The following is a 25,960-nucleotide window of genomic DNA, read 5'->3' as shown; positions in this document are numbered from 1 at the left end:
TGTATCATATTGACCACATCAAAAACTTAAAACTGAAGAATACTTTTGTATGAATAAACATTTATTGAAAATCTTCCTTTTATCAGATAATCTCCTAGGTGCTTGGAGACACAGACTTAAGGAATATTCACTGCCCTTGAAGAGCTTAGTGACCCAACTAACAATGTAAATGTGTTCTGAATTGCTTTATATTCTATGATACCTAAGAGGAAGTGGCCAAGATTAACTATTTTCTGCATTCATCATAAAGAGTGCTCTTGGCTCAGCTACAGAAAAATAAAGTTATATTTCTGTATATCTGAGTCATAGTTTATACATTTTAAATCTGTTGTGCAGGTAATGAATGACTAATTAAGCCATTATATGCTCTTTCAGAGATACAGAGGAGACATAGTAGAATGATACAGAAAGAGGATTGGACGAAAAATGAGAGACCAGATCTGCAAAAGCAATTTCCTGAATGAGTCGTTCAAACAATGAATTGCTTTGTGTGAAATGCCTCACAAACCTCTCCCCCTCAGAGAGAAGTTAGCATGAGCCAGACATGATGTGCTCAGAGCAGGTCTCTGGGAATCATACAACTACTCCCTTTTTGAGAAGAAACTAATTGAGGCTTCTGGGTCCACAAACCTTATTCCTAAAAATGTATAGTGTTTAGGGCTTAGGAAGAGAACCTTCCCCCAAATCTCTCAAGTAAATTGCCCTTCTAGGCTATGATTTCCCAAAAAGTAATAATAGAATATGTGTGTGTGTTTATGTATGTATGGGCATATATTTATATATCTATATAAAATATGCCAAAATAGATATACAGATATATGCTCTTTCTCATGTATATCTCACATGATCCTAGACACACCACTACGAGTTATACAAAATTCTGCATGCTGGGCTAGGTCCTGATAGTGGCTGCGTCCAGAGGTCATTTAGGAGAGATTAGGCATCCTCCATAATCTCCATTAATCCATCCCAAACAAATATATAACCTAAGTAAAAATAAATGTGTTTGCTCTGTCAATGCAGTCCCAAGATAAGCCCCATATGCCTCTCTTCCAACCAAATTTTGATCCCTGGTCTTTTCCTGTTTAGAAATTCTAGGGCAACCATTAGGCACTAAGATAATAAGATGGATACTTGCAGAGATTTAAGTAATTTGCTCATATCAGAAAGACAGAACATGACATAGCTAGTCCTTAAACACAGATCTGCTGATTCCAAAGTCATTTCTCTTTGTAAATATTTCCTGTTGCCATCCAAACCACAAAGTTAAACAAGTTAGAATAGTAGATACGAAAATCTGGGAGAATAAAGGTAGAACATTTTTATCTGAAAGTCTTCTAACTGTAATGATTTTATGCTTTGTTTACCACTATGTACTTAGCTCCTAGCAAAGTACTAACTGATCAATTCTCAGTATGTAGTTGATGAACAAAAATGAGTTAACTAAGTAACTAATTAATTAATGTATCGATAATCATTCTCAATGATAGGATCTACTCTGCTAGTGAGTACATTTTAATGTTGGTTCTACAGAGTGTCTGACATCTTAGGTTAAGTTTTAAAACCATACTACAACAAATGTTTTAAGTAACACAGATTTTGTCAGAATGTGTTTTACTCAAAACACCCTTAATTTTAGTGTTCCATGGCTTTGAAGTGTTAATACATGTCACTTGCCTAGAGCAGTATTAACATTTGTTCCAGCTAAACACATTTATAAATGTGGTACCTTCTTTAAAAAAAAATAGATGAGGGGGAAACAATCCCCTTATAAAAGTAAAGAATTATCCACTTCTACAAAAAAAAGTAGCACAAAACCACAAATAAACATCAAATAATGCCACGTGTTTTTGAAACTCCATAGTCATTAAAAGTTATATGTCTAGTCATGTGAAATTATCATGAACTTTATAAAAAAATAACATAAATATTTACTGTCTTATAATATCATTACCCTTAGAAGTTACTCAGAAGAAAATTTTGCTTGATGAGGTTCAATCTCCCAGAAAGCTCTAAATCTAAATCTAAATAAAGTTCTTTTTGGTATGGTGTATAAAAGAGTAACAGAAAAAAATATTTTTTATTGCCTTAAAAATGAAAAATATGTACTCTTTACACATTCACATAACTCAAAACCAAGTAAATACTTTTTTTCAAACACTTCCTAAAAAAACTGCTAAAGTAAGACCATGCATCAATCATGAGTCCAATTATTTTTCAATTAGAACTAATTAAATATCCAAATAACAGCTTCTATAACCTTATCTTTATAATGCAGTATTTTTCCAATGAATGCTAGATTTCCCAATATCATTCATTCATCAATTTATTTTCTCTAAATCATATCAAAGTCCACTATATAAAACTTAAAAATGGGCACCTGGATGGCTCAGTCGGTTAAGCATCTGACTTCGGCTCAGGTCATGATCTCGCAGTTTGTGAGTTTGAGCCCCATGTCAGGCTCTGTGCTGACAGCTTGCTCAGAGCCTGGAGCCTGCTTCAGATTCTGTGTCTCCCTTCTCTCTGTCCCTCCCATGCTCATGCTCTGACTCTCTCTGTCTCTCAATAATAAATAAACGTTTAAAAAAATTTTTTTAAAAACAAAAATAACAAAAGCAAGTATCTATTTTAAAATAAATGTCCCGGGGCGCCTGGGTGGCACAGTCGGTTAAGCGTCCGACTTCAGCCAGGTCACGATCTCGCGGTTCGTGAGTTCGAGCCCCGCGTCGGGCTCTGGGCTGATGGCTCAGAGCCTGGAGCCTGTTTCCGATTCTGTGTCTCCCTCCCTCTCTGCCCCTCCCCCATTCATGCTCTGTCTCTCTCTGTCCCAAAAATAAATAAACGTTGAAAAAAAAAATTTAAAAAAATAAATAAATAAATAAAAAATAAATGTCCCAAACTCAGTTTCCATTTGTCAAATTCAAAGCAACAGTTGTTTAATATCTAAGCAATAAAAACCAGCTACACAGCATAACTAATCACTATTATAATACTATTTTTAAATCTACATTCATGTCTCTTTTTTCCTACTGTTATCCAAACCAGAAAACAACCTTTTTTAGGTTTTCATTTTTCCTTCATTTCCTGGCCATAACCTTTCTTCACCCTGATTTTTTTTTTCCTTTTTGTATGTCTTGCACCTCCTAATATGTCATTTAAACTATCCATTACATTATCTACTAAGCAATAACACCAACAACTGGAAAATTCTTCTAAGATAGTAATATATAATATTATATTTCAGATATTTTGATTCTCCATATAAGACAAATCCTTTCCTGATTTCTTTTAGGAAAAAAGAAAAAAGAAAAAAACTACTAGCTCATATGAATTAAAGATTTCTGTGTTTCCAGAGGAAATGGAAATGTTGCATGTATAGTCTTAAGCTCTTCTCAACATACTAGGATCTTTAATAATAATTTGCTATGCTATACCATCCATGATGTACTATCATGTAGTACATAGTTGTTACTTTAGAGCAAGAGCTATAAAGTGGTTGCTCCTACAAAAAGAGAACAGATCTCTATTATAGACAGATAATATACTAAAGTTCCAAGAGCTTTGCAAGAAAGAGGGTAATCTGCCCCTAGGTATGACTCCCCACTCAAAACCTCCAACAGACAACCCATTCAATTCAACAATCAAAGACATAAAGACAATAAACTCAAAACCGCTTTGAAGTTTCCAATCTCAAAGCCTATACGCTATATAGGAATACCCTTGATATTTTGAGGTAGGGAACCAGAAAGTAAAATAACAACTTACTCTTTTCTAGGCAATTGCTCATGTCCTCATGGTACCATAAAACAGTACAGTTTAGGCCCTATAATTAACATTTTTAAGTTATAAGAAGGCAAAATGGGTAATGATTATTCTCTAACTCAAGAAAATATTCAAAACCTTTTCTTGGGTACTCATAACTCAAAACCACTAGAGCTATAAAGCACATTCTTGGAATTATCACCTGTACCAAGCCCAACTTAAGTAATATTTTTTTTCAAGTAGATGTATTTTAAAATCATGTGTCTGTGTTAAAGTAGTAGGAAATGTTTCTATTTTTTAATTTATTTTAAATTTGCTTGCAATTGTTGCCATGAATCTTTGGTAACAACCAAAGATTTTATCCTCCGTGCTCTGATGCCCTTAACCACTTCTTTCCAAAATTTGTTCTAACTTCCTAACACAAAATGTTTTTATATTTCACTCAAAAGTCAAAAAAGTCAACATCAGTATAAAGAATGCACTCAGTAAACCTATTATTTTCATTATGGAGATGTTTCTTTTGGCCATGATTTTCTCTGCACTCCACCCTAATATTCTTCTGTTCAGTGTCTGTCAAATAAGAACCAACCCTAGGATTTTGTAAACTCTGGCTGCTCCATATGGCTTTATCCATTCCTCCAGGACTCACAAGAGAGTGAGTGGTGGTGGTGGTCTTCTGGCCAACCCACTAAATAATAATCTCACACTTACAAAATTTCAAGAAAAGTATGATATTTAGCACATAAATGGATAATGTGAGATGTTAAAAGTTTGGGTATAATTAATCACAGCTCTTGCCCTAGGGTTTCTACACAATTTGTGAGATAGACATAGAGTATTAAAAGGAAATAAAAGATCACTCACCCAAATATGTGACTTCTGGTTGTTTAGTTCTCCCATAATGTTCCCCAAATTGTGACCTTGGAGTCATTTGTTTGCCACCTGGATAGAGAGAGAGGCAATGCATGCATCTTAAAAGCACTATAACCAACAGCCAATGGAGGGACCATGTACACTGGACTTTCCCCAGAAAAAATGTAACAGTGTAAGCTGGAAGGTTTACACCAATGCTATTCCCTCTTTAGAAATGGAATCAAAGTCCTTGTAGAGGACTTTGAGAGAGATATGTTCCCTCTCCCTTACAGAAGAGTAGAATAAATAGTAAGAAAATATTTTCATTTTCTCCAGTAACCTGGTTGAAGAGTTTGATACTAACATCAATTTCAGACTTAATTTTCTTCAGTACATTTTGTTGCCCCAAGATCCAGTCTGTTATATGTATAAATGTTTACCCAATGTAGCTTTGACCCAGTGTGAAACATAACTAGACACTGACATCTATTATATATCTTAGTTTCTCTTTCTAATACAGTGAAAAAACACATTTTCTTTTTTTTTTTTTTTTTTTTTTTTTTTTTTTTTTTTTTTTTTTTTTTTTTTTTAACGTTTATTTATTTTTTGGACAGAGAGAGACAGAGCATGAATGGGGGAGGGGCAGAGAGAGAGGGAGACAGAATCGGAAACAGGCTCCAGGCTCTGAGCCATCAGCCCAGAGCCTGACGCGGGGCTCCAACTCCCGGACCGCGAGATCGTGACCTGGCTGAAGTCGGACGCTTAACCGACTGCGCCACCCAGGCGCCCCAAAACACATTTTCTATCAAAGGTATGCAGTTATTCTTCAAAATTGAAAAGTGACTTGGTTGCTGACATATCTAGGAAATAATAAACAAAATTAGAAGAATGGTTAGGAATCCAGTGAAAGGACCTGGTTACAGATATTAATTCTAGACCTTATTTCCAGATGACTAACCCTTAGAGATTGTCTCCCACATAACATGTACTTGAAAGATTGGAACATCATGTCTGCTTTCAAACTATTCTTTACTCTGTTACATCCATATCACATATAACTTCAAATGTTAAAATCTCTAATGGGATTAAAATCATAAAAGACAAAATCATTCTATTGTGCAATGTTCTATGCTGTGACCTTGAGAAATAAAGATTCATCTGGGTTTTGATTCTTTAACTATAAAAGAATTATCTCCAAGATCACTCCAATTTAAAACTCTATAATTTTAAAATTGCTTCCTATAGCTAAATTTTACAGGATAGTACCTGTCTTGAATATATATAATAGCAGATACATTAATCAATTTTTGAGAGGAAGCCAATGTGGACCATTGTGTTTCATTTTATGATATAGCATGTAATTGTTTAGTTGACAATGGTACACACACATACATACACATACAGAGTTCTTAGACTTCTGACTCCTTAAGTGATCTTATCTACTCCTATGTCTTTAAATGTTATCTATATATGAACAATCTCCATTTCAGACCTCTCCCCTGACCTCAAGACTCATCCCATTTTCTATTTGACATCTCCTGCAATATATAAGCATCTAAAGTATAATATGCATGTCCAAAACCTAATTTTTACTTTCCTTCCCTAACACCACAAATATCCTAATATAAATGTTTTCTTCATCCTAATAAATCACAAGTCTATTCTTTGAACTAATTAGCACCTTTCCTTAAATGGTGAAATTATTTATTCCTGACACTCCTCTTTCTCTTACACACCACATCCAAACCAATTCTTTCAGCTCTGTCTTTGAAATGTATACAAAATCTGACCACTTTTTACCACCTTCACAGCTAATACCCAGAATCAGGATAATATCTCTTCTCCTACACTATTAAATAGCCTCCTACTAGTTTACCTATTTCTATCTTTGATTCCCCTGAAAATTTCTCCACACAGCAGCCAGAAGGATCCTTTTATACTGCAAGATGGATCACATGACTCCTGCTCAGAATCTTCCTGTGGCTTCCACTCTCCATTAATAACCAATTCTTGCCTTAGGCTCTAATTCATTTAGTTTGGCCTCCTGCTCCTCTTTGACCTCATCATCTTCCATTCTCCTCTTACTCACTGTACCCCAGCCAGATGGCCCCATATTCAGATTCACTTTTCTTTATATCATAATGTAACATATTATCTATTCACTTTTAGCTTTTGTTCTCCCTGTCAGCTGGAATGTAAACTCTTCAGAGTCAGAGATTTTGTTCATTTCATGTATGGCTATATCCTCACAGACAACAATATTGTCCAGAAATAGTAAATCATCAAAAAGAATTATAAAATAAATAAATAAACAAAATTACTCATGTTATGCACATCAGCCTTTTGAGAAATTTAAAAGGACAGAAAAAGGGAAAATTGTGCAGCAGCTAGGATATAAATGCTTAACATATTTGCTATATGAAAAGTTCCTATAAATCAACAAGATAAACACAAAGACCAGAATAATATCTAAGCTACTGTATTCACAAACACTTGTTACCCATGTTTTATACACTTGTATGTACTTTTCATGTGCTGAATTCTCTTTCAGGAATATCCTTTCTTCCTTCTTCATCTTACAAAATCTAGATTAAATAATGTTCTTGTGATACTCTCAAGAAAAGAAACAAATGACAAGCATACATGAATATCCTTGAACTTCCTAGTAATAAAAATGTAGAATTAAAATGACAAATAATTTTCATTCATTAAATTAAAACTCAATTAAAATATGATGCTGATAAGAGTTATATTAAAACTGATGGTGTCATGTGTTATTTGCTAGTAGGACTAAAAACTGTAAAACACTTTTGGTAAGCAACTAGTAATATGTTTAAATATACTCATCAGATTTTTGAAAAGAATAAAATGTTAGAAATAAGAAAATTATATGCATTTATTAAATATTATGGTATGTATATAAAATAGATTATTCTGATATTTAAAATATGCTCATGAAGATAATGTTGTCAAGTGAAAACAAAATGTTAATATTTCAAGCAGAAAAAATCGCTTCCTGGACTCAGACTCTATCTGGAATTTGTAAATTATGCTGTCACTATCTCTGAATCCATAGTCTTGTGAGCTCCACCGACTGTCATTCCTACACAAAGTCTAACTCTTGCTGCAACAGGCCCCCAGAGCATAACAGCCTAAAAGAGTTAGGGCAGCACAGCTGTGTCCTTCTCTAAAGGTAGATGACCTCAGGAATGCCTGGGTGCCTCAATCTGTTAAGTGTCTGACTTGATTTTAGCTCTGGTCATGATCCCAAGGTCATGAGATCGAACCCCTAGGTCAAGCTGTGCGCTGGGCATGGAGCCTACTTAAGATTCTCTCTCTCCCTCTGCCTCTCCCCTGTTCTTGCTGGCTCTCTCTCTCAAAAAAAAAAAAAAATGTAGATACATCATGATGATCGTCAGTGTGTGATAGTAGACACCCATCTTGAAGAAAGATGTTCATCCATATTTAATACCCTGGAATCTCGAGTCATAAAACAACTACTATTAGAGGTAGCATAGCATTTAAGGGAAAACACGTCCCAAAAGATTACTGTAGAGGATACTGAAAGTTTGTTTAGAAGCCAGAAAATTTTAGACTCAGTACACCAATCAGAATTCCTACTGGTTTTAAGACCTGTCAGTGAAGAATGATGAAAAAGGACTAATGAAAACCAATTTGCAACTATTGACACTGAAACTCCCACATTCAAAAGATGATCAGGAAATTCTGAGTAAATATGAAATATCTTTTAGTTTCACATACTTTACACAATATTTCTGAATCATGTGGTAGAAGATGTAGGAAATCAAGCTGTTCTACAGTTCTGCTCTTTATTAAACCCCTCTGCCCTTTGCTTTGGAAAACACGCTCTGAGTTATAGTTCCTGGGATGCTGAGGGGCCAAGGGGCCAGAGGACACCACATTAATTACAGTGTATTATTATTAAACGCATTATTTCAGAACCACATCTGTAGACAGATCTGTTTACACTGTGAAGACATGCCCAAACCTGTTCTGCCTGATTCCTTTATAGCCTGTGGAGTCACTTTCTCTTAATGTAAGTGAGCTGAAAAAAATCAATCATACCCTTTCTAAAAAAGGAAAGTGTTAGCAGTTCTCTACAGAGGAACAAAATCATGAAGCAATATATTTTTTCAAGATGTACAAAGATCAGTTGGAAGAGTAAATGTGAAGTGGATAGCCAAGAAATTTTTGAAAAAGAAGAATATTTTTTAAAAATTTGCTCTACCATAAATCAGAACTACAGTAATGTACATTAAAACAGCATGATATTGGGTATAGAAACAGAAAACTAGAGCAATAAAACAAAACTGATAGCCTAAAAACAGAAATCCATGTACTTAGTGTGTGTGTATATGATGTATGATAAATATATAGATATTGATATATAGATACAGATATAAATGTTTGGATAGGGTGATCTTTAAAATCAGAGGCAAAATTAGTCAACAAGTGGCAGGTAGTAACTGCATATACATTTAGAAGAAATAAAGTTTTAGAGTCTCACATCACAATACAACTATGATTTCCAGAAAGATTGAAGAGAAACATTTTTTAAAACCATGTAAGCAAAGACTTAATGAGAGCTTTCTAATTTTCTTCCTATACTTGGACAGTTTAAAAATATATATTTACCTCATTTCATGGAGCAGAATAGGGAGTCCTGAAATGCACCCACATCTCTATCTTATGGTCAATTTATTTTTGACAAATGCCAAGACAATTCAAAGAAGAAATGAGTCTTTTCAACAAATGTTAGTGGCACACCTATCAATATACAAAAGAAATGGACTTGGGGCGCCTGGGTGGCTCAGTCAGTTAAGCATCCGACTTCAGCTCAGGTCATGATCTCACAGTTCGTGGGTTCAAGCCTCACTTCGGGCTCTGTGCTGACAGCTCGAAGCCTGGAGCCTGCTCCTGATTCTGTATCTCCCTCTCTCTCTGCCCCTCCCCTACTCACACTCTGTCTCTCAAAAATAAATAAATGTAAAAACATTTTTTAATAAAAATAAAAATTTTAAAAATGCACTCAATCACAGTACACACCATTTACAAAAATTAACTTGAAGGAGAATAAAACGTAAGTGTAACTAAAATTATAAAACTCCCAGAAGAAGACAGAGGGACAATCCTGGTGACTCTGGATGAAATCAAAGATTTCTTATGTAGGACCAAAAAAGTACAAATTGTGTAATGTTGATAAATTGGCTACACTAAAATTAAATTTCACAGACACTATTAAGATACTGTTAAGAAAATGCAAAAGCAAGCCATAGTCTGGGACAAAGTTATCTGGAAAGCATACATTTGACAAAAGACTTGTAAATTAAACTATAAAAACTTCTTACAATGCAATAATATGATTACAAATAATACCATTTTTTTAAATGAGCAATAGATTTAAAATAGGTAATGTTCCAAAGAAAATATGCACATGACAAATAAACCATGAAAAGATACTCAACATCATTAGTCATTAGGGAAATGCAAATGAAACCACAATGAGATACCACTACATAACCATTAGAATGAAAAATTCAAACTGACAGACCATATTTTGGCAAGAGTATGGAACACCTGGAACTCAAACTACTGGAGGAAACGCAAAATGTACAACCATTTTGGAAAACCATTTAGCAGTATCTTGTAAAGTTAAACATACACTTACCATTTGACCCAGAAATTCTACTTTTAGGTATTTACTCAAGAGACAGGAGAATATATGTCCACATAAAGATTCCAATTTGAATCCTCATTGATGATTTGTTCATAAACACCAACTGGGAACAATTCAAACATCAATCTTCTTTGGATAAACAAAATGTAGTATGCCCATATAATGGAATATTAATCAGCAATAAAAAGGAACGATCTACTGATATACTCAATAACATGGAAATCTCAAAACACTGTATTAGGTGAAATAAGCCAGAAACAAAGACCACACATTGTATGTTCATTCATATGAAACTTTAGAAAAGTTAAAACTATAGTGTTAAAAAGATCGGTGGTTGCCAAGAGCTTGGGGCACAGAGAGGCAATGAGGGATAAAAGACGTTGTGGGGGTTATGGAAATGTCCTATATCATGGTTAGAATGCTGATTATATAATGTATACATGTCAAAACTCATTAACACTTTTTTTTTAATATATGAAATTTATTGTCAAATTGGTTTCCATACAACACCCAGTGCTCATCCCAAAGGTGCCCTCCTCAATACCCATTACCCAACCTCTCCTCCCTCCCACCTCCCATCAACCCTCAGTTTGTTCTCAGTTTTTAACAGTCTCTTATGCTTTGGCTCTCTCCCACTCTAACCTCTTTTTTTTTTTTTTTCCTTCCCCTCCCCCATGGGTTTCTGTTAAGTTTCTCAGGATCCACATAAGAGTGAAACCATATGGTATCTGTCTTTCTCTGTATGGCTTATTTCACTTAGCATCACACTCTCCAGTTCCATCCACATTGCTACAAAAGGCCATATTTCGGGGCGCCTGGGTGGCGCAGTCGGTTAAGCGCCCGACTTCAGCCAGGTCACGATCTCGCGGCCCGTGAGTTCGAGCCCCGCATCAGGCTCTGGGCTGATGGCTCAGAGCCTGGAGCCTGTTTCCGATTCTGTGTCTCCCTCTCTCTCTGCCCCTCCCCCGTTCATGCTCTATCTCTCTCTGTCCCAAAAATAAATAAACGTTGAAAAAAAAAATTTAAAAAAAAAAAAAAAAGGCCATATTTCATTTTTTCTCATTGCCACGTAGTATTCCATTGTGTATATAAACCACAATTTCTTTATCCATTCATCAGTTGATGGACATTTAGGCTGTTTCCATAATTTGGCTATTGTTGAGAGTGCTGCTATGAACATTAGGGTACAAGTGCCCCTATGCATCAGTACTCCTATATCCCTTGGATAAATTCCTAGCAGTGCTATTGCTGGGTCATAGGGTAGGTCTATTTTTAATTTGCATTCCCACCAACAGTGCCAGAGGGTTCCCGTTTCTCCACATCCTCTCCAGCATCTATAGTCTCCTGATTTGTTCATTTTGGCCACTCTGACTGGCGTGAGGTGATATCTGAGTGTGGTTTTGATTTGTATTTCCCTGATAAGGAGCGACGCTGAACATCTTTTCATGTGCCTGTTGGCCATTCGGATGTCTTCTTTAGAGAAGTGTCTATTCATGTTTTCTGCCCATTTCTTCACTGGGTTATTTGCTTTTCGGGTGTGGAGTTTGGTGAGCTCTTTATAGATTTTGGATACTAGCCCTTTGTCCGATATGTCATTTGCAAATATCTTTTCCCATTCCGTTGGTTGCCTTTCAGTTTTGTTGGTTGTTTCCTTTGCTATGCAGAAGCTTTTTATCTTCATAAGGTCCCAGTAATTCACTTTTGCTTTTAATTCCCTTGCCTTTGGGGATGTGTCGAGTAAGAGATTGCTATGGCTGAGGTCAGAGAGGTCTTTTCCTGCTTTCTCCTCTAAGGTTTTGATGGTTTCCTGTCTCACATTCAGGTCCTTGATCCATTTTGAGTTTATTTTTGTGAATGGTGTGAGAAAGTGGTCTAGTTTCAACCTTCTGCATGTTGCTGTCCAGTTCTCCCATCACCATTTGTTAAAGAGGCTGTCTTTTTTCCATTGGATGTTCTTTCCTGCTTTGTCAAAGATGAAACTCATTAAAATTTTAAAACTGATCAATTTTAATGTAAGTCATATCTTAAGAAAGGTGATTTTTAAAATAATAGCAAAATGGAAAATTTGAAATAGTCATTATGTGCTTATTACATGTTTTTTTACATAGAAACCCCAACAGAATTTGTCAAGAAGACATTTTAAAAAAAGTCAAAACTGTGCTTGACAATTCCACAAGATGATCTGAAAAAATATAAAAACTTTATTATACTGTTACCCATTTGAAAGTAAAATAAAACAAAGGAATCCATAAGAAAAGGCTTTCAAAAACCATAAATACCTTCGTAAATTTAAGGCTAGAATTTATCTGACAAAAAAATTATAAATTAAATACTGATTTATTTCATCACACCGAAACTTAAAATTCCTATGACAAAAAATACTAATTATCTACTGATGCTTAACAAATTATCCCCAAAACTTTGCAGGTTAAGCCATAAACATTTATTATCTCACATAATTTCTCAGAATTAGGAATCTAGGATGGCTTAGCTCTGCACTGCTGGCTCAGGATTTCTCATAAGTTTGCAGGCTGTGGTCTCTGAAGACTACTTGGACTACTTCCAAGTTCATTCACATGGATGTTTGGCTAAAGGCTTCAATTTCTCACAATACAGGTCCCTGCATAGGACTCCTCATAACATGATTTGCACCAGAACAAGTAAAACATGCATGCGTGAGATAGAGTGGAAGAACCCAAGATGGAAGTCACAGTTGTTTTCTGACCTACTCTCAGAAGTGATATCCCATCACATTTTCCATGGTCTATTTGTTAAAAGTGAATTAGTAAATCCAGCCCACACTCAAAGAGAAGAGATTACCCAAGGTCTGGAATACCAGAAGGTAGTGATCATTGGGAGTCACCTCAGAGGCTGCCTATAAAAGATACCATTAAAAAAATTAAAAGAGAAGACACTGACAAGGAGTAAATATTTGCAATATATGTAGCAAACAAAGAAACTGTAGCCAGGACATATAAAGAATTCCAAGAAAGCAAAAAGAAAAGGCCAAAAAACCCAAAGGAAAAATAAGCAAATTTAACTAGAAGATCCCAAATATTTTTTTAATGTTTATTTATTTTTGAGAGAGAGAGAGAGAGAAAGAGACAGAGCTTGAGAGGGGAAGGGCCAGAAAGAGAGGGAGACACAGAATCTGAAGCAGGCTCCAGGCTCCAAGCTGTCAGCACAGAACCCAATGTGGGACTCAAACTCACGAACTGGGAGATCATGACCTAAGCCAAAGTCGGACGCTTAACCAACTGAGCCACCCAGGCACCCCGAAGATCCCAAATTTAAATGGTAAATATTTATCTGGAAAGGTGCTTGACCTTACAATAACTGGAAATAATGTGAAGTAAACCATATTACTTCATACCCATTATATTAGCAAAAACTTAAAAGCCTATCAATACTTGGCAAGGATGTGGGGCCATAAAGTGTCTCATATACTCAGACAGGAGTGTAAAATTACCTTGGAGAGCAGTCCTGCAATTTCTAGTAAAGTTGACAACAGAAATACCCTATGGCCTTGGCAATTCTAATCAGATACATACCCTAGAGAAACTCCTACACATATGTCCCAGACAAAAGTCTTTTCCAGACAAGTAAAGAATGTTCACTGTAGCCTTGTTTGTTTTTACAAAATTCTAGAAACATCCTAAATCTTCATCAAGAGGGGAAAAAATAAATAAGTTAGTTACAGAAATGAATACTATGTAACAAATAAAATGAATGAATTAAATCTAAGTGTGTTCACATATACAGAACACAAAAACAACACTGAATCAAAAAGCAAACTATGAGGCATATTCACATCCACATAAATATTTCTAATATACACGAAGCATTGGTTACATTATTTACAGATGCATAAAAATAGTAGAAGTATAAAAACATAAATTATAAGGATTAAGTCTAACTTCATGACAGTAGTTGACTCTGGGGAAAAAAATAAGACATTATTTTAAAAAGAAAATTGCAAGAATAAGAACAGTGTTAATTCTAGATGGCATTATATTGTTCTTGTCATTTTCTGTATTTATTAAATTTATCACACAATATGCTACTTGAGCACATGGGCACCTGACAACCTAAACATGAGTAAAACATACTTCTTGTTCTAAAGGAACTTTCACCCTCATAACATTGAGCTCTTATTACCTAAGGAGCCACATAAAAGCTCAGTGACTTTAAATAATGATCATTTATTCTCCTTCACCTGAGCTCAGCTGAAAGGCTGCAGATTAAAGCTGTACTTCTGAGGACAATCTACGGTGCTCCACAGTCATCTAGCAAGCAGCCCAGGCATGTCCTGCTCATGGTGATGGCAGAGTTCATAAAAAAACAGAAACCCATGAGGGCATCTTGAAGCCTAGGCTTGTAACTGTCATGTAGTAAGTCTATCAGATTTTGTTGGACAAAGCAAGTCTCATGACCAAGCCCAGCTTCAAAGAGTGGGAAACATGGACTAGCACCCTAATTACTGTATCAGTAGTTCACTGTACTTCCACTATGTCCACCTATTCCTTCTCTTTTTGGTTTTAAACTTATTAACATATTTCTTCCTAATGCAGAATTAAAACATCCTTCAGTATTAAAGTTTAGGCTTCTAAAAGTTATAAAGACATTGTTCACATGGTGGTTAATAAAAGAATGTGCTCAAAAATAGCCACTTTTTTCCCAAGTAGATGTTTCCAGAGGAAAATATATGAAAATAGCCATATGTCCTTTCATCTTATTCAGCTTTAAATGAAACAAAATTAATTTATTTTAAATCCCATTATTCCTTTTAAATTATCATGCCAACATAAAATAAACAGTAAGGAGCAAATAAACATCACTCCACTAATTCTTGTTCTTGCTATAAAAAGTTTAAGGCAACACAAGAAAAAAAGTCTATAAACGAAGAGGGGCAACTGGGTGACTCAGTTGGTTAAGCATCCATCTCGACTTCAGCTCAGGTCATGATCTCACAGTTCATGAGATTGAGCCCCACATCAGGTTGTATGCTGACAGCACAGAGCCTGCTTGGGATTCTCTCCCTCCCTCTCTCTCTCTCTCTGACTCCCCCACCCTTCCCCTTCGCATGCTCTCTATCTCAAAATAAATAAATAAACATTAAAAACAATAATAAAAGAACACTATTGTCTTACGTTTGAATGACTTGCAGGTGGGCAGTTATTTATTTATTGCCATTTTATAGATGAGAATTTGAGGTACAAAGAAATTAAAGAAATTTTTAGTGGAATTAAATTTTTAAAAAATTTTATGTGGAAACACCAAGCCACAGATTAGGATGTTTTGGCTTCTCTCCTAGGACTCTTTCCACAATATCAAGCTATGGCAATAGATGAATATGCATTTCCCCCCTGAGTCCAAGACAATAGCGAAAGATGATGGCTATCTGTCTGAAAAGGCATGACTGAAGACACCAGCGTTCATTTCTCACATCTTATTAACCCCACCTCCCAGTTTCATAATTTTCCATAAAGCCTTTTGCTTAAGAAGAGTTATTTTACTCTTTATATAATTTTTTTCTACTTCACATTTATTTTTACCAAAAATTGGCATTTCATCCATACCAGGCTCTAATTTTTATTTAATCATCTTACTTCCATAAATATTCATGTTATCAGCTGCTGTTTTTCTCCGGAGCTATATACTGTTTCTGTTTTCTGGGGATATCACAATGTTTTTTCTGTATAGTCTGCTATACTATGATTTCTAATAACTTAGAAAAAAAGAAAACCAAAAACACCAGTTGTAGTCAGCTAATGAAGTAGATCATTTTAAAGAAACTTCTAACTTTTCGTTATGGATGAAACTTCCAGTCCTGTGATCCTGTGATGGTTAATTTTATGTGTCAACTTCACAGGACCACAGGATGCCCAGATATCTGGTTACACATTATCCTGCATGTAGGTCTATAAGGGTATTTCTAGATGAGATTAACATTTGAACTGGTAGACTGAGAGAAGCAGACTGCCCTCCCCAATGTGGGAAGGCCTCATCCAATCCACTGAAGGCCTGAATCGAATTAAAGGAGTAGCAAAAAAGAATTCTCTCTGCCTTACTGTCTTTGAGCTGGGACATTGGTCTTCTCTCGTCTTGGAACTCAGACTCTGACTAGAACTTAAACCATCAGCTCTCCTGGTTCGCAGGCCTTCAGACTTGACTGGAACTTTATCATAGGCTTTCCTGGGTCTAAACTACTCAACTTCCATAATCACATGAGCCAACTCCTTATACATATATACAATAAAGCTGGCTTACTATAATGTATATAAATACATATATAATGTATATAAATATATATTTACATACAATCACACATATATATACATACACACATACATAATGTATGCAAATATATATTTACATATATGGATACACATATACATATACATATACATTTCTCCTGTTGGTTCTGTTTATCTAGAGAACCCTGACTTAATACAAGTACCAAAACAGAATCCAAAACAATTCCATAGCTAATTTCTTGAGTAACCAATAAGCCAATATTCTGGGCTACTAATTTACTTATGTAAGAATCTTAGTATTTAATTAAGTGGATGACATGACACCAATTAAATAAGTTTGGTACTTAACAATATATAATGATAGAATGCCACGACTAGAAGGGAGTTTATAAGTTATCTGAACTCAAACCCCTCAATGCACACATGAGGAAAAAAATTATAGAGGTTAAGTGACTTCCTTAGCCAAAGCTAGTTTAAGACAAAAGTAGAAATCAAACATAGGTCTCCAGATTGTCTTTATCCAATCTTCTTTCTATTGCAATACATTGTTTTTATAGTTGTGGTTATAGTTTGACTTGAGGTCTCTGCACTTTCTCTATGGTCTCTCATTATGAACATATGAACACTAGTTGGAATAAAGTTTAACCATATATCCTACCAAACAGCAGTCAGCCAGCAGCACATACTTACTAATCACAGATATTGACTGAAGTACATTCACAAGGCAAAAACTTCCCAATATAAAATTATGGTGATTATAAGAATTGAATATATTTTCCTGCCTCTACACTTATCTAACTTCAAAACATTTTTCCAAATATCCAGTGGACAAAGTCCTTGTTGTTGAGACAATTTCACAGTGTATCACAAGAGAAAATATTAAGAAATTTGATCAACTCCACAATTCAAAGTAAGAAGCAAAGACCTAGAATGGGTGACTAAGAGCCATGTACGTAGGACAAACTCCTTAAGAGAAAAAACATGCAGAAACTGAAAAAATATCAAGGAAAATGTTCAGACACTGGCCACCAAAGGAAATTTAATGCTACTCAGAGAGGGCATTTGGATCTGAGAATAGAACCCAGATTATCTAACACCAACTGGATGTTGTCCACCTTAAAATCTAGGTTCAAATATTATACAGTAGAAGATCATGTATCTAAAATTTCCAGGATTTAAGATATTCAAAATTACCTGATCTCCTGAGTTTAGATATCAACAATGTTGAAAATATAATCCCTCTCTACAACTTTTAGATGCATTGTCTGATTTCTATTTCACTAAATGACTTAAATAAATGCACACACACATACATATACACATATATTTACACAATTATATTTCATCAGTCACTGGAATTATATCATCAGCACACACCTTGAATTGTTATTTCAACTATTACCATTATGAGTTGCCATTTAAAAATTCTTTTAAAACAACTCCTTTGCTTGCATGCTTCTGAAGTCTAGTCTCAATCAAAAAAGAAAAGAATCCCCACATCACTTCTCCACTGTTTATAAAGTAGTATTTTTCTCCTCTAAATTTGTATTCATCATACAGTTTTCGTATAAAGCAGTGGCAATAATCAGTGATCAAAGAGAAATGGAGCTTTTTTCTGGAGAAATAGAATTAATATCTCTTTTTCTCTCCTAACTCTGTAATGTTCCAATTCCTCCTAGGAATGCCAGGAATGAAACAGACCTCGGTTAGGTTGCCATGGCTTTTTCTTTTAGTAACCAAACCTAAACCTTACCTGAATCATAGCAACCATAAATGAATTAAACTAAAAGAATTCGCTGAAGAAGTCAATTTTCTGACAGGTCTAAATATAAGTATTGCTGATCCCAGAAAAAGCCTTCACATTGCACAGTCTTCAACTTGCATGGCATAGAAAGGAACACAAGTATTAAGTACTGGTAGAAAACAGTTGATCCAATATGGTTTACAACTTATTCTGAGCAAGTGAGTGTGGCCAGGGAGCATATGAAGCTCTGAGATTAATTACAACCAGAAGTGAAAAATTGACACAAATAATATCTAAGTGGAGTAATCTACTGACGAGCAATAGAGTTAACTGTCCTGATAATAATGTAAAGAGAACTTATTTTCCCAGTTTAATAACCCTTGTATTTAAAACCCAGTAGCAAATGGAAACATACATGTTGGGTACAACAGGAACAGGAACCATTCCATAAAAATGATGCCAACATTTTTTAAATCTGTCTTTAGTGTCCTATACTTATGCTATTCAACATATTTTCTCCAACCTCAAATTATCATTCACCAATGCCCTTCAGGTCACATGTATCCATCCTATCCATCCTTTATGTGGAATAGGCAATTCCTTCCTATAAAATATATTGAGGTGGTTTTTTGTTGCCTCATATTAAAGTTCTTTCTGTTAGATTCCAGTTGGGAAATATCAGTTAAACTGATATATTTATTTATTTTGACACTCAAAAATGATTTTACTTGCTACAGAGCAGAAGTATAATTTAAACATCTGCTGCTGAAACACCCATCTTTGATAAAAGGCATGCCCATTGGCAAAGAAGTAAGTATTCCCAAAAATAAATACATAATGCATACTCTAAACACATTTGTACCACACATTGAAAAATGAAAGGAACAGATTTCCTTTTGGATCATAGATAAATGTATCATTTCCCTGGAAAACAAGGCTCAGCCAATTTGTCAAAACTATTGGGCTCAAAGATGGAAGTCTTCTTTATTCAATCTACTGGATTTAAGATATTTGGACTTCATATAACAGAGGGGATTTAAAAAGCTTTTGTGTGCATGTTGTCATTCTCAAAACAAGAACGATAAGCACCTGCTTTTAAATTGCTCCCCATATGCTCCCAAACCAGAGAGATCTAAACCAGCAGAGCTCAATTCATGTCTTCTATCTCATTCATAAATTTCTAGAGCTTCAACCAAAACTGAACGCTATTTATATTTGTAGTATTTATAGAGTTAAATTTCATGTTCAACCCAGACCCCCAAAAATGTTAAAGTTATGAAGGCATTATGAATTACAATATTAGGCAAAGTCTGGCAGGTCTGTAACCTCCTTCCAGCTGGAATTCTTAAGTTAACAAAAGTTAAGAGTACTTGTTCTTTACCATATTAAAGATAACCAGATCCAAGCCCTAGAGTCTACCACTTCATCTATAGCTCTGTTATTCATCTTTGAAAATCAGCAAGCAATAAAAATTCCTTTCTTAACACTTAATAAACAGCAAGCATATATTCTCTTGATTTCTCATTTTTAAAAACTGACATGAAAGCATACGTAGAATACATTCTATATTCCATGTAAAAGGACTCTTTCTATACACTATCCTGGAAAGTCTTTCTACCAAGAGAAAAGTGATTCCACAGATGTGTCTGAATAAATAAAAGAAATTTTAAGTTGTCTGAAAAAAATTCCTCTCTAGTCAATGAACCAGAAACAGTGATTGCTTGAAGAAACTTATAGCTTTTTTAGTTTAGTTAACTACTCCACTGAGCTCTGGTCTAGAATCAAAATCTTAAGTGTATTTTCTTCCTGTCATATATTGTAGAGACAAAAATACTCATAAAAGCATTCTGTTTTTTTAGGAAAGGACTAGAGTCATATGGGGTCCATATTTACATTTAAACACACCCTTTTTGTCTAAATATTTATTGTCATTTTAACTTTTATGTTAATACATACATTTATACATTTGCTTATTATTATTGGCTTATATGTTCAGATTTTGTATGAGTGTCACATGACATTTTTTATTTACTATAATCAGAAACATCCAGTACTCCTCACCACAATCAATGTGTTTTTTACATGGACTTGTATATCTCTTTTATCAAACAACCAAGTCAAGTCAACAGGTATCAGCTTGAGAATCAGCCTTGGTTGTCCCATACTCCACTCCCTTATTTGCTTGATGCTCATAGTTGTACTCCTCCTTAGTTTTTTCCCAATTGTACTGTGAAACCTGGTCTTTAATCCTGCTATGTGGGTCTTGGTCACCGCCAAATAATTTAAAGATATCTTTTTATCTACCTTCTCCTCACTCCTGATTTAAAATTGTCCCTTCACTCCTTTTGTTGGCTAACCTCATCTTTGTTCCTCCACTTCCAATTTGAAGAGGTCTTGTTATTTTATATGATTTTGGATAATCCTGATGAGTAATAGTTATTTTTGTTCTTATAGAGATAGGCTTATTTTTAGCAAGCAGCAAAAAGACAAAAATTAAATTTTATTAGGTTGAACAAGCTCTCTCTATATACACATATGGTGTCTTCCAAGCCTAAATTAGTTGAGTTATAATTGCCTACATTTCATATATAAACACATGGAAATGGTAAATAAAAATTTTTAATTATTTTCCTAAAATAACCTTTCTTACATGAATCAGCCTACAAAGCATGGAAAAAAAAACTATATCTAATATTACTCAGGACTTCAGAAAAAAAATTTTAAGGGACAGATTTCTGGCTTCATGGCAGCTACTTGCAAATTTCCTCAACTCTTATTAATCATTTCCCAAAATGTGGCTCTCAGTCTGACATTTTATGAGACAATGCCCAGTTTAAACCTTAAACCCAAGGTTTATGTCAATCTTACTGCTATTTTTAAACAGATGGACTAATTTAACTTTAATAATGTGGTAATTACTACCTAATGCATAAAATAGCTAATTTAAACTATTTATATGATTTTTCATCAATTTAAAATTTAAGGCCCAATGATACCAGTTTATTTAATGCTTTTCTTAAGGCTTTTATTTCCATATTTAATTTTTTTATTGCTATCTAAAAGTAAACATTTTATACCACCATGGTCTGTTTTGACTTTTAGTCATTCTTTATTCTAAACCATACTCATGAGATACATAGTTGCTTAAACATTTTACATAAATTTACCCCAGAGATCCAGTTTTTTCTATTCACTATTCTGGCACATCCTGGTATATAGGCAATCTACTTTATTCCAGGGATCCAGCCATCCCTGAAAGCAGTAAGTAGCTTTGGCATACACAGCAACCAGAACAACCCACCACATTACAGTCTAACTACGATCTGTTCTGATGGCAGTTAGGACCATTTCAGGAAACCTGGACCCTTGTGAAAGCATATATCTGCCCCACCTACCCCCCTGACACACACACACAAGACTGTCTTAAAGATTCTTGCCAAAATAAGCAACATGGGAATTAACTACCCTAAGGTAAGAACCAACTTTCCAAGAAGAGTCCAGATAGGAGTGAACTATGGGTCTAACTGGGTCAGGACTGAAAGCCACATCAGGCTCCAGAAATGGCCTAGGGTTCTGGGTTTGTGGCTATAGGAACACTTTAATAATTGCATACCAGACCTATGGCTTCCCAACATGGCTGATCATTAGAATTGACCATGGAGGTATTTTAAGATGCAGAAGCCTGGGCCTTACCTTCAGAGGTCCCAATTCAGTTCTGAGGTCGGCCCAGAAATATCACCCAGTACCACTGTTTATTCTAATTAAAATAACTATCTGCATGCCAGAATTAACTGGGAATAAAAAAACATAATCCCTTAGAACTGTCCTACAATAGTAGCATATTGGCAAATCTTCCAGCAACAATAACAACAGCAAAAGAGATCCTATACCCATATCTTCCTGTTGATCAGCTGTTAAGCACTTGCATGCACTAGGTATAAACAGAGTTTTCTACATGGAGGACAGTATATCAGCTGCTGTTTAAATACTGACATACATGTCACTTGTTACTTTATAGTTTATGCCATATTACTTTAACCGAAAGCAAGACACATGAAATTATTAAATTTATAGATTCTGAAGTTATTACTAAACTTTGAAACATTAAGTATGATGTAATTACAGTTTAGACCAACCTATGAACATTTGGCAAGAACAGAAAAGAACTAATCAATTATCTACATATGAAGTGAAAAATATTCTTACTGTTATTCTACTGCTAACAGAGAACAGAAAGATTCAAACAGATTCTTTGGCAACAGATAATTTTTTTTTTTATGTTTATTTATTTTGAGAGAGAGCACAAGCAGGGGAGAGGCAGAGAGAGGGGGAGAGACAGAATCCAAAGCAGGCTTCATGCTCAGAGCACAGGTGCCCCAGCAACAGATAAATCTTAAAAAGTAGAATCCTCTTTAAAATATCCAACAAAGGTTACATTTTTTTAAAATGCTGGAGGGGCATCTCGGTGGCTCAGTCTGTTGAGCATCCAACTTTGGCTCTGGTCATGATCTCACAGTTCACAGTTTGTGAGTTTCAGCCCCGCGTCAGACTCTGTGCTGACAGCTCAGAACCTGGAGCCTGCTTCAGATACTGTCACTGTCTCTGTCTCTGTCTCTCTCTCTCCTCTGCCTCTCCCACGCTTGCACTCTCTGTCTCTCTCAAAAATAAATAAACATTAAAATTTTTTTTCTTAATAAAATACTGGAAATACTTCATTCACGTCAACCCATGCTATTCTGAAGTGTTAGGTGAGGATGTTCCCTTGGCAGAAGGGGGTTAGGAGAGGCTTCATAACCAGGGAGAGGACAGTGTCCTAATGCCCAGAGTGGACCAGCAGACTGCTCCCTACCAAGCTGACAGACCAGGCATGTCATCCAGTGGAGTTTTCTAGGTCGTCATCTCTACTAATGTCAGACCAAGCATAATTGGGGTCTTCAGTTTTCTTAGAAAGGGGGAAAAGAAGCAAGGTCTAATTTTCATATGTGTAATTCACAAATGGCTATTTCCTTACTATCCATATAGTTAAATATAGATCATAAAACTAAAAAAAAAATATGAGCTGTTCATTGAGCAACTATTCATTGTATGGACTTAAATTTGCCTATACTTGAGGGTCAGGGGTCCTCAGTATTTGAAAAAGATTAAATTTTTATGAACACATCAATGGTAAGGTTCAAAAAAAACATTTTTATCCCCTTTTTAGATCTTATTCGGTAGTCTTCTCAAAAAGCATAAACTTGTTTCAGTAAACAACTTATATGAGTTTTATAACTCATATGGAATGACTTTCAGTTTCAACAGGAATTTAAACATTATTACTTTGGAGTTACCCCTTGAAAATCTCAGCCATAGAATTATAGAGGTAAAATATATTTTTTTAAATATAAATTTTAGTTAACATACAGTGCAATATTGGTCTCAGGAGTAGAATTTAGTGGTTCATCACCTACACTGGTTCATCACTTCATCACCTACAACACCCAGTGCTCATCATAACAAGTGCCCTTCTTAATACCTATCACCCATCTAGTCCATCTCCCAACCACCTCCCGCCATTAACCCTCAAGTTTGTTCTCTATACTTAAGAGTCTCTTCTAGTTTGTTTTCCCTCTCCTCTCTCTTCCCCCACCCTTCTCACATATTCATCTGTTTTGTATCTTAAAATCCACATATGAGTGAAATCATATGGTATTTATCTTTCTCTGATTGACTTATTTTGCTTAGCATAAACCATTCTAGCTCCAACCATGTATGGTAAGATTTCATTCTTTTTTTATGGCTGCATAACATTTCATTGTCTATATATATACCACATCTTCTTTATCCATTCATCAGTTGATGGACATTGGGCTCTTTCCATAGTTTGGCTATTATTGTTGAAATGTTGCTATAAACATCAAGGTGCATGTGCCCCTTCAAATCTGTATTTTTATATCCTTTGGGTAAATACATAATGGTGCAATTGCTGGATCACAGGGTATTTCTATTTTTAGTTTTTTGAGGACCCTCCGTACTATTCTCCAGAGTGGCTGCACCAGTTTGCATTCACACCGACAGTGCAAGAAGATTCCCCTTTCTCCACATCCTTTCCAACACCTGTTGTTTCTTGTGTCATTAATTCCAGCCATTCTGACAGGTGTGACATGGTATCTCATTGTGGTTTTGACTTGTATTTCCCTAATGCTGAGTGATGTTGAGCATCTTTTCATGTGTCTATTAGCCATATAGATGTCTTATTTGGAAAAGTGTCTATTCATGTCTTCTGCCCATTTCTTAACTGGGTTGTCTGTTTTGGGGGTATTGAGGCTGACAAGTTCTTTATATATTTTGGATACTAACCTTTCATCAGATATGTCTTTTGCAAATATCTTCTCCCATTACATAGGCTACCTTTTAGTTTTGTTGATTGTTTCCTTCACTGTGCAGCAGCTTTTTATCCTGATGGAATCCCAATAGTTCATGTCTGCTTTTGTTTCCCTTGACTTCAGCAACATGTCTAGTAAGAAAATGCACCATCCAAGGTCAAAGAGGTTGCTACCTGTGTTCTCCTCTAAGATATGGTGGTTTCCTGTCTCACATTTAGGTCTTCCATCTATTTTATTTTCATATATGATATAAGAAAGTGGCCCAGTTTCATTCTTCTGCATGTCATCATCCAGTTTTCCCAACACCATTTGTTGAAGAGACTGTCTTTTCTCCATTGGATATTCTTTCATGCTTCATCAAAGATTAGTTGACCATATAATTGCGCGTTTTTTATTTGTCCATTTCTGGGTTTTTTATTCTGTTCCACTGATCTATGTATCTGTTTCTGTGCCAGTACCATACTGTCTTAATGAGTACAGCTTTGTAGTATAGCTTGAAATCTGGAATCGTGATGCCTCAAGTTTTGTTTTTCTCTTTTCAGGACTGCTTTGGATATATATTCTAGTCACATTCATCATATTAAAGATGAAAAAGGAAAGCCTAAAGAAGAAAAATAACTTCCTTAATATTGTAAACCTAGTTATGTATGTAAAATGTGGACTATTACCTAGAACTACTTACTAGATCCAGAAATAAACTGCAATCTTGCCTAAAACTCTTTAAGATCTCATATCTCTGTATTAAAAATATTTATTAGAGGGGTGCCTGGGTGGCTCAGTCGGTTGAGGGTCTGACTTTGGCTCAGGTCATCATCTCACGGTTCATGAGTTTGAGCCCCATGTCAGGCTCTGTGCTGACAGCTCAGAGCCTGGAGCCTGCTTCAGAATCTGTGTCCTCCTCTTTCTCCATCCCACCCCTGTTTGTACTCTCTCTCTGTCTTTCAAAAATGAACATATAAAAATTAAAAAATATATATTTATTAGAGAAAACAATCACATATGAAGTGAAATTCAATTCAAATGAAAAAATGCCTATCTACAAAAAGAGTAAAAGGATATGAGTTTGAGCTCCTTAAGACTCATCAAGTTAAATTTCTAAAGACTTCAAGCTCTTTATGGAATTATTCTTATTCCTCCATGAAATGGAACATAAGTTTATTACTAACTCTGTGATTAATCCCCAAATGTAAACTCAGTGACTCAACAAAATATTGTCACAAATATCTAAGGCTAAATAGCAATTTATATAAACTCTTCATTAAAACCTACCAAAACAGTTCCT

The 25,960-nt window shown here is 35.2% G+C and overlaps 1 long non-coding RNA gene across 1 annotated transcript in view; it reads right to left on the bottom strand.

The window, feature by feature from the left end:
- Positions 1–4,436: 4,436 nt before the first annotated feature.
- The window catches only part of LOC121029917 (uncharacterized), a 187,183-nt gene continuing 165,659 nt past the window's right edge, over positions 4,437–25,960 (bottom strand). Inside the window, exon 3 of the long non-coding RNA XR_005789973.1 lies at positions 4,437–4,704. This is a non-coding gene — a long non-coding RNA (uncharacterized LOC121029917). The remainder of the gene's footprint in view (positions 4,705–25,960) is intronic.

The sequence above is a fragment of the Herpailurus yagouaroundi genome, unplaced genomic scaffold, assembly GCF_014898765.1.
Source record: "Herpailurus yagouaroundi ecotype Mexico unplaced genomic scaffold, PumYag 28, whole genome shotgun sequence".
NCBI classification, from domain to species: domain Eukaryota; kingdom Metazoa; phylum Chordata; class Mammalia; order Carnivora; family Felidae; genus Herpailurus; species Herpailurus yagouaroundi.
The sequence above is the reverse complement of the archived record's forward strand: the minus strand, read 5'-3'. Positions and strand labels throughout refer to the sequence as shown.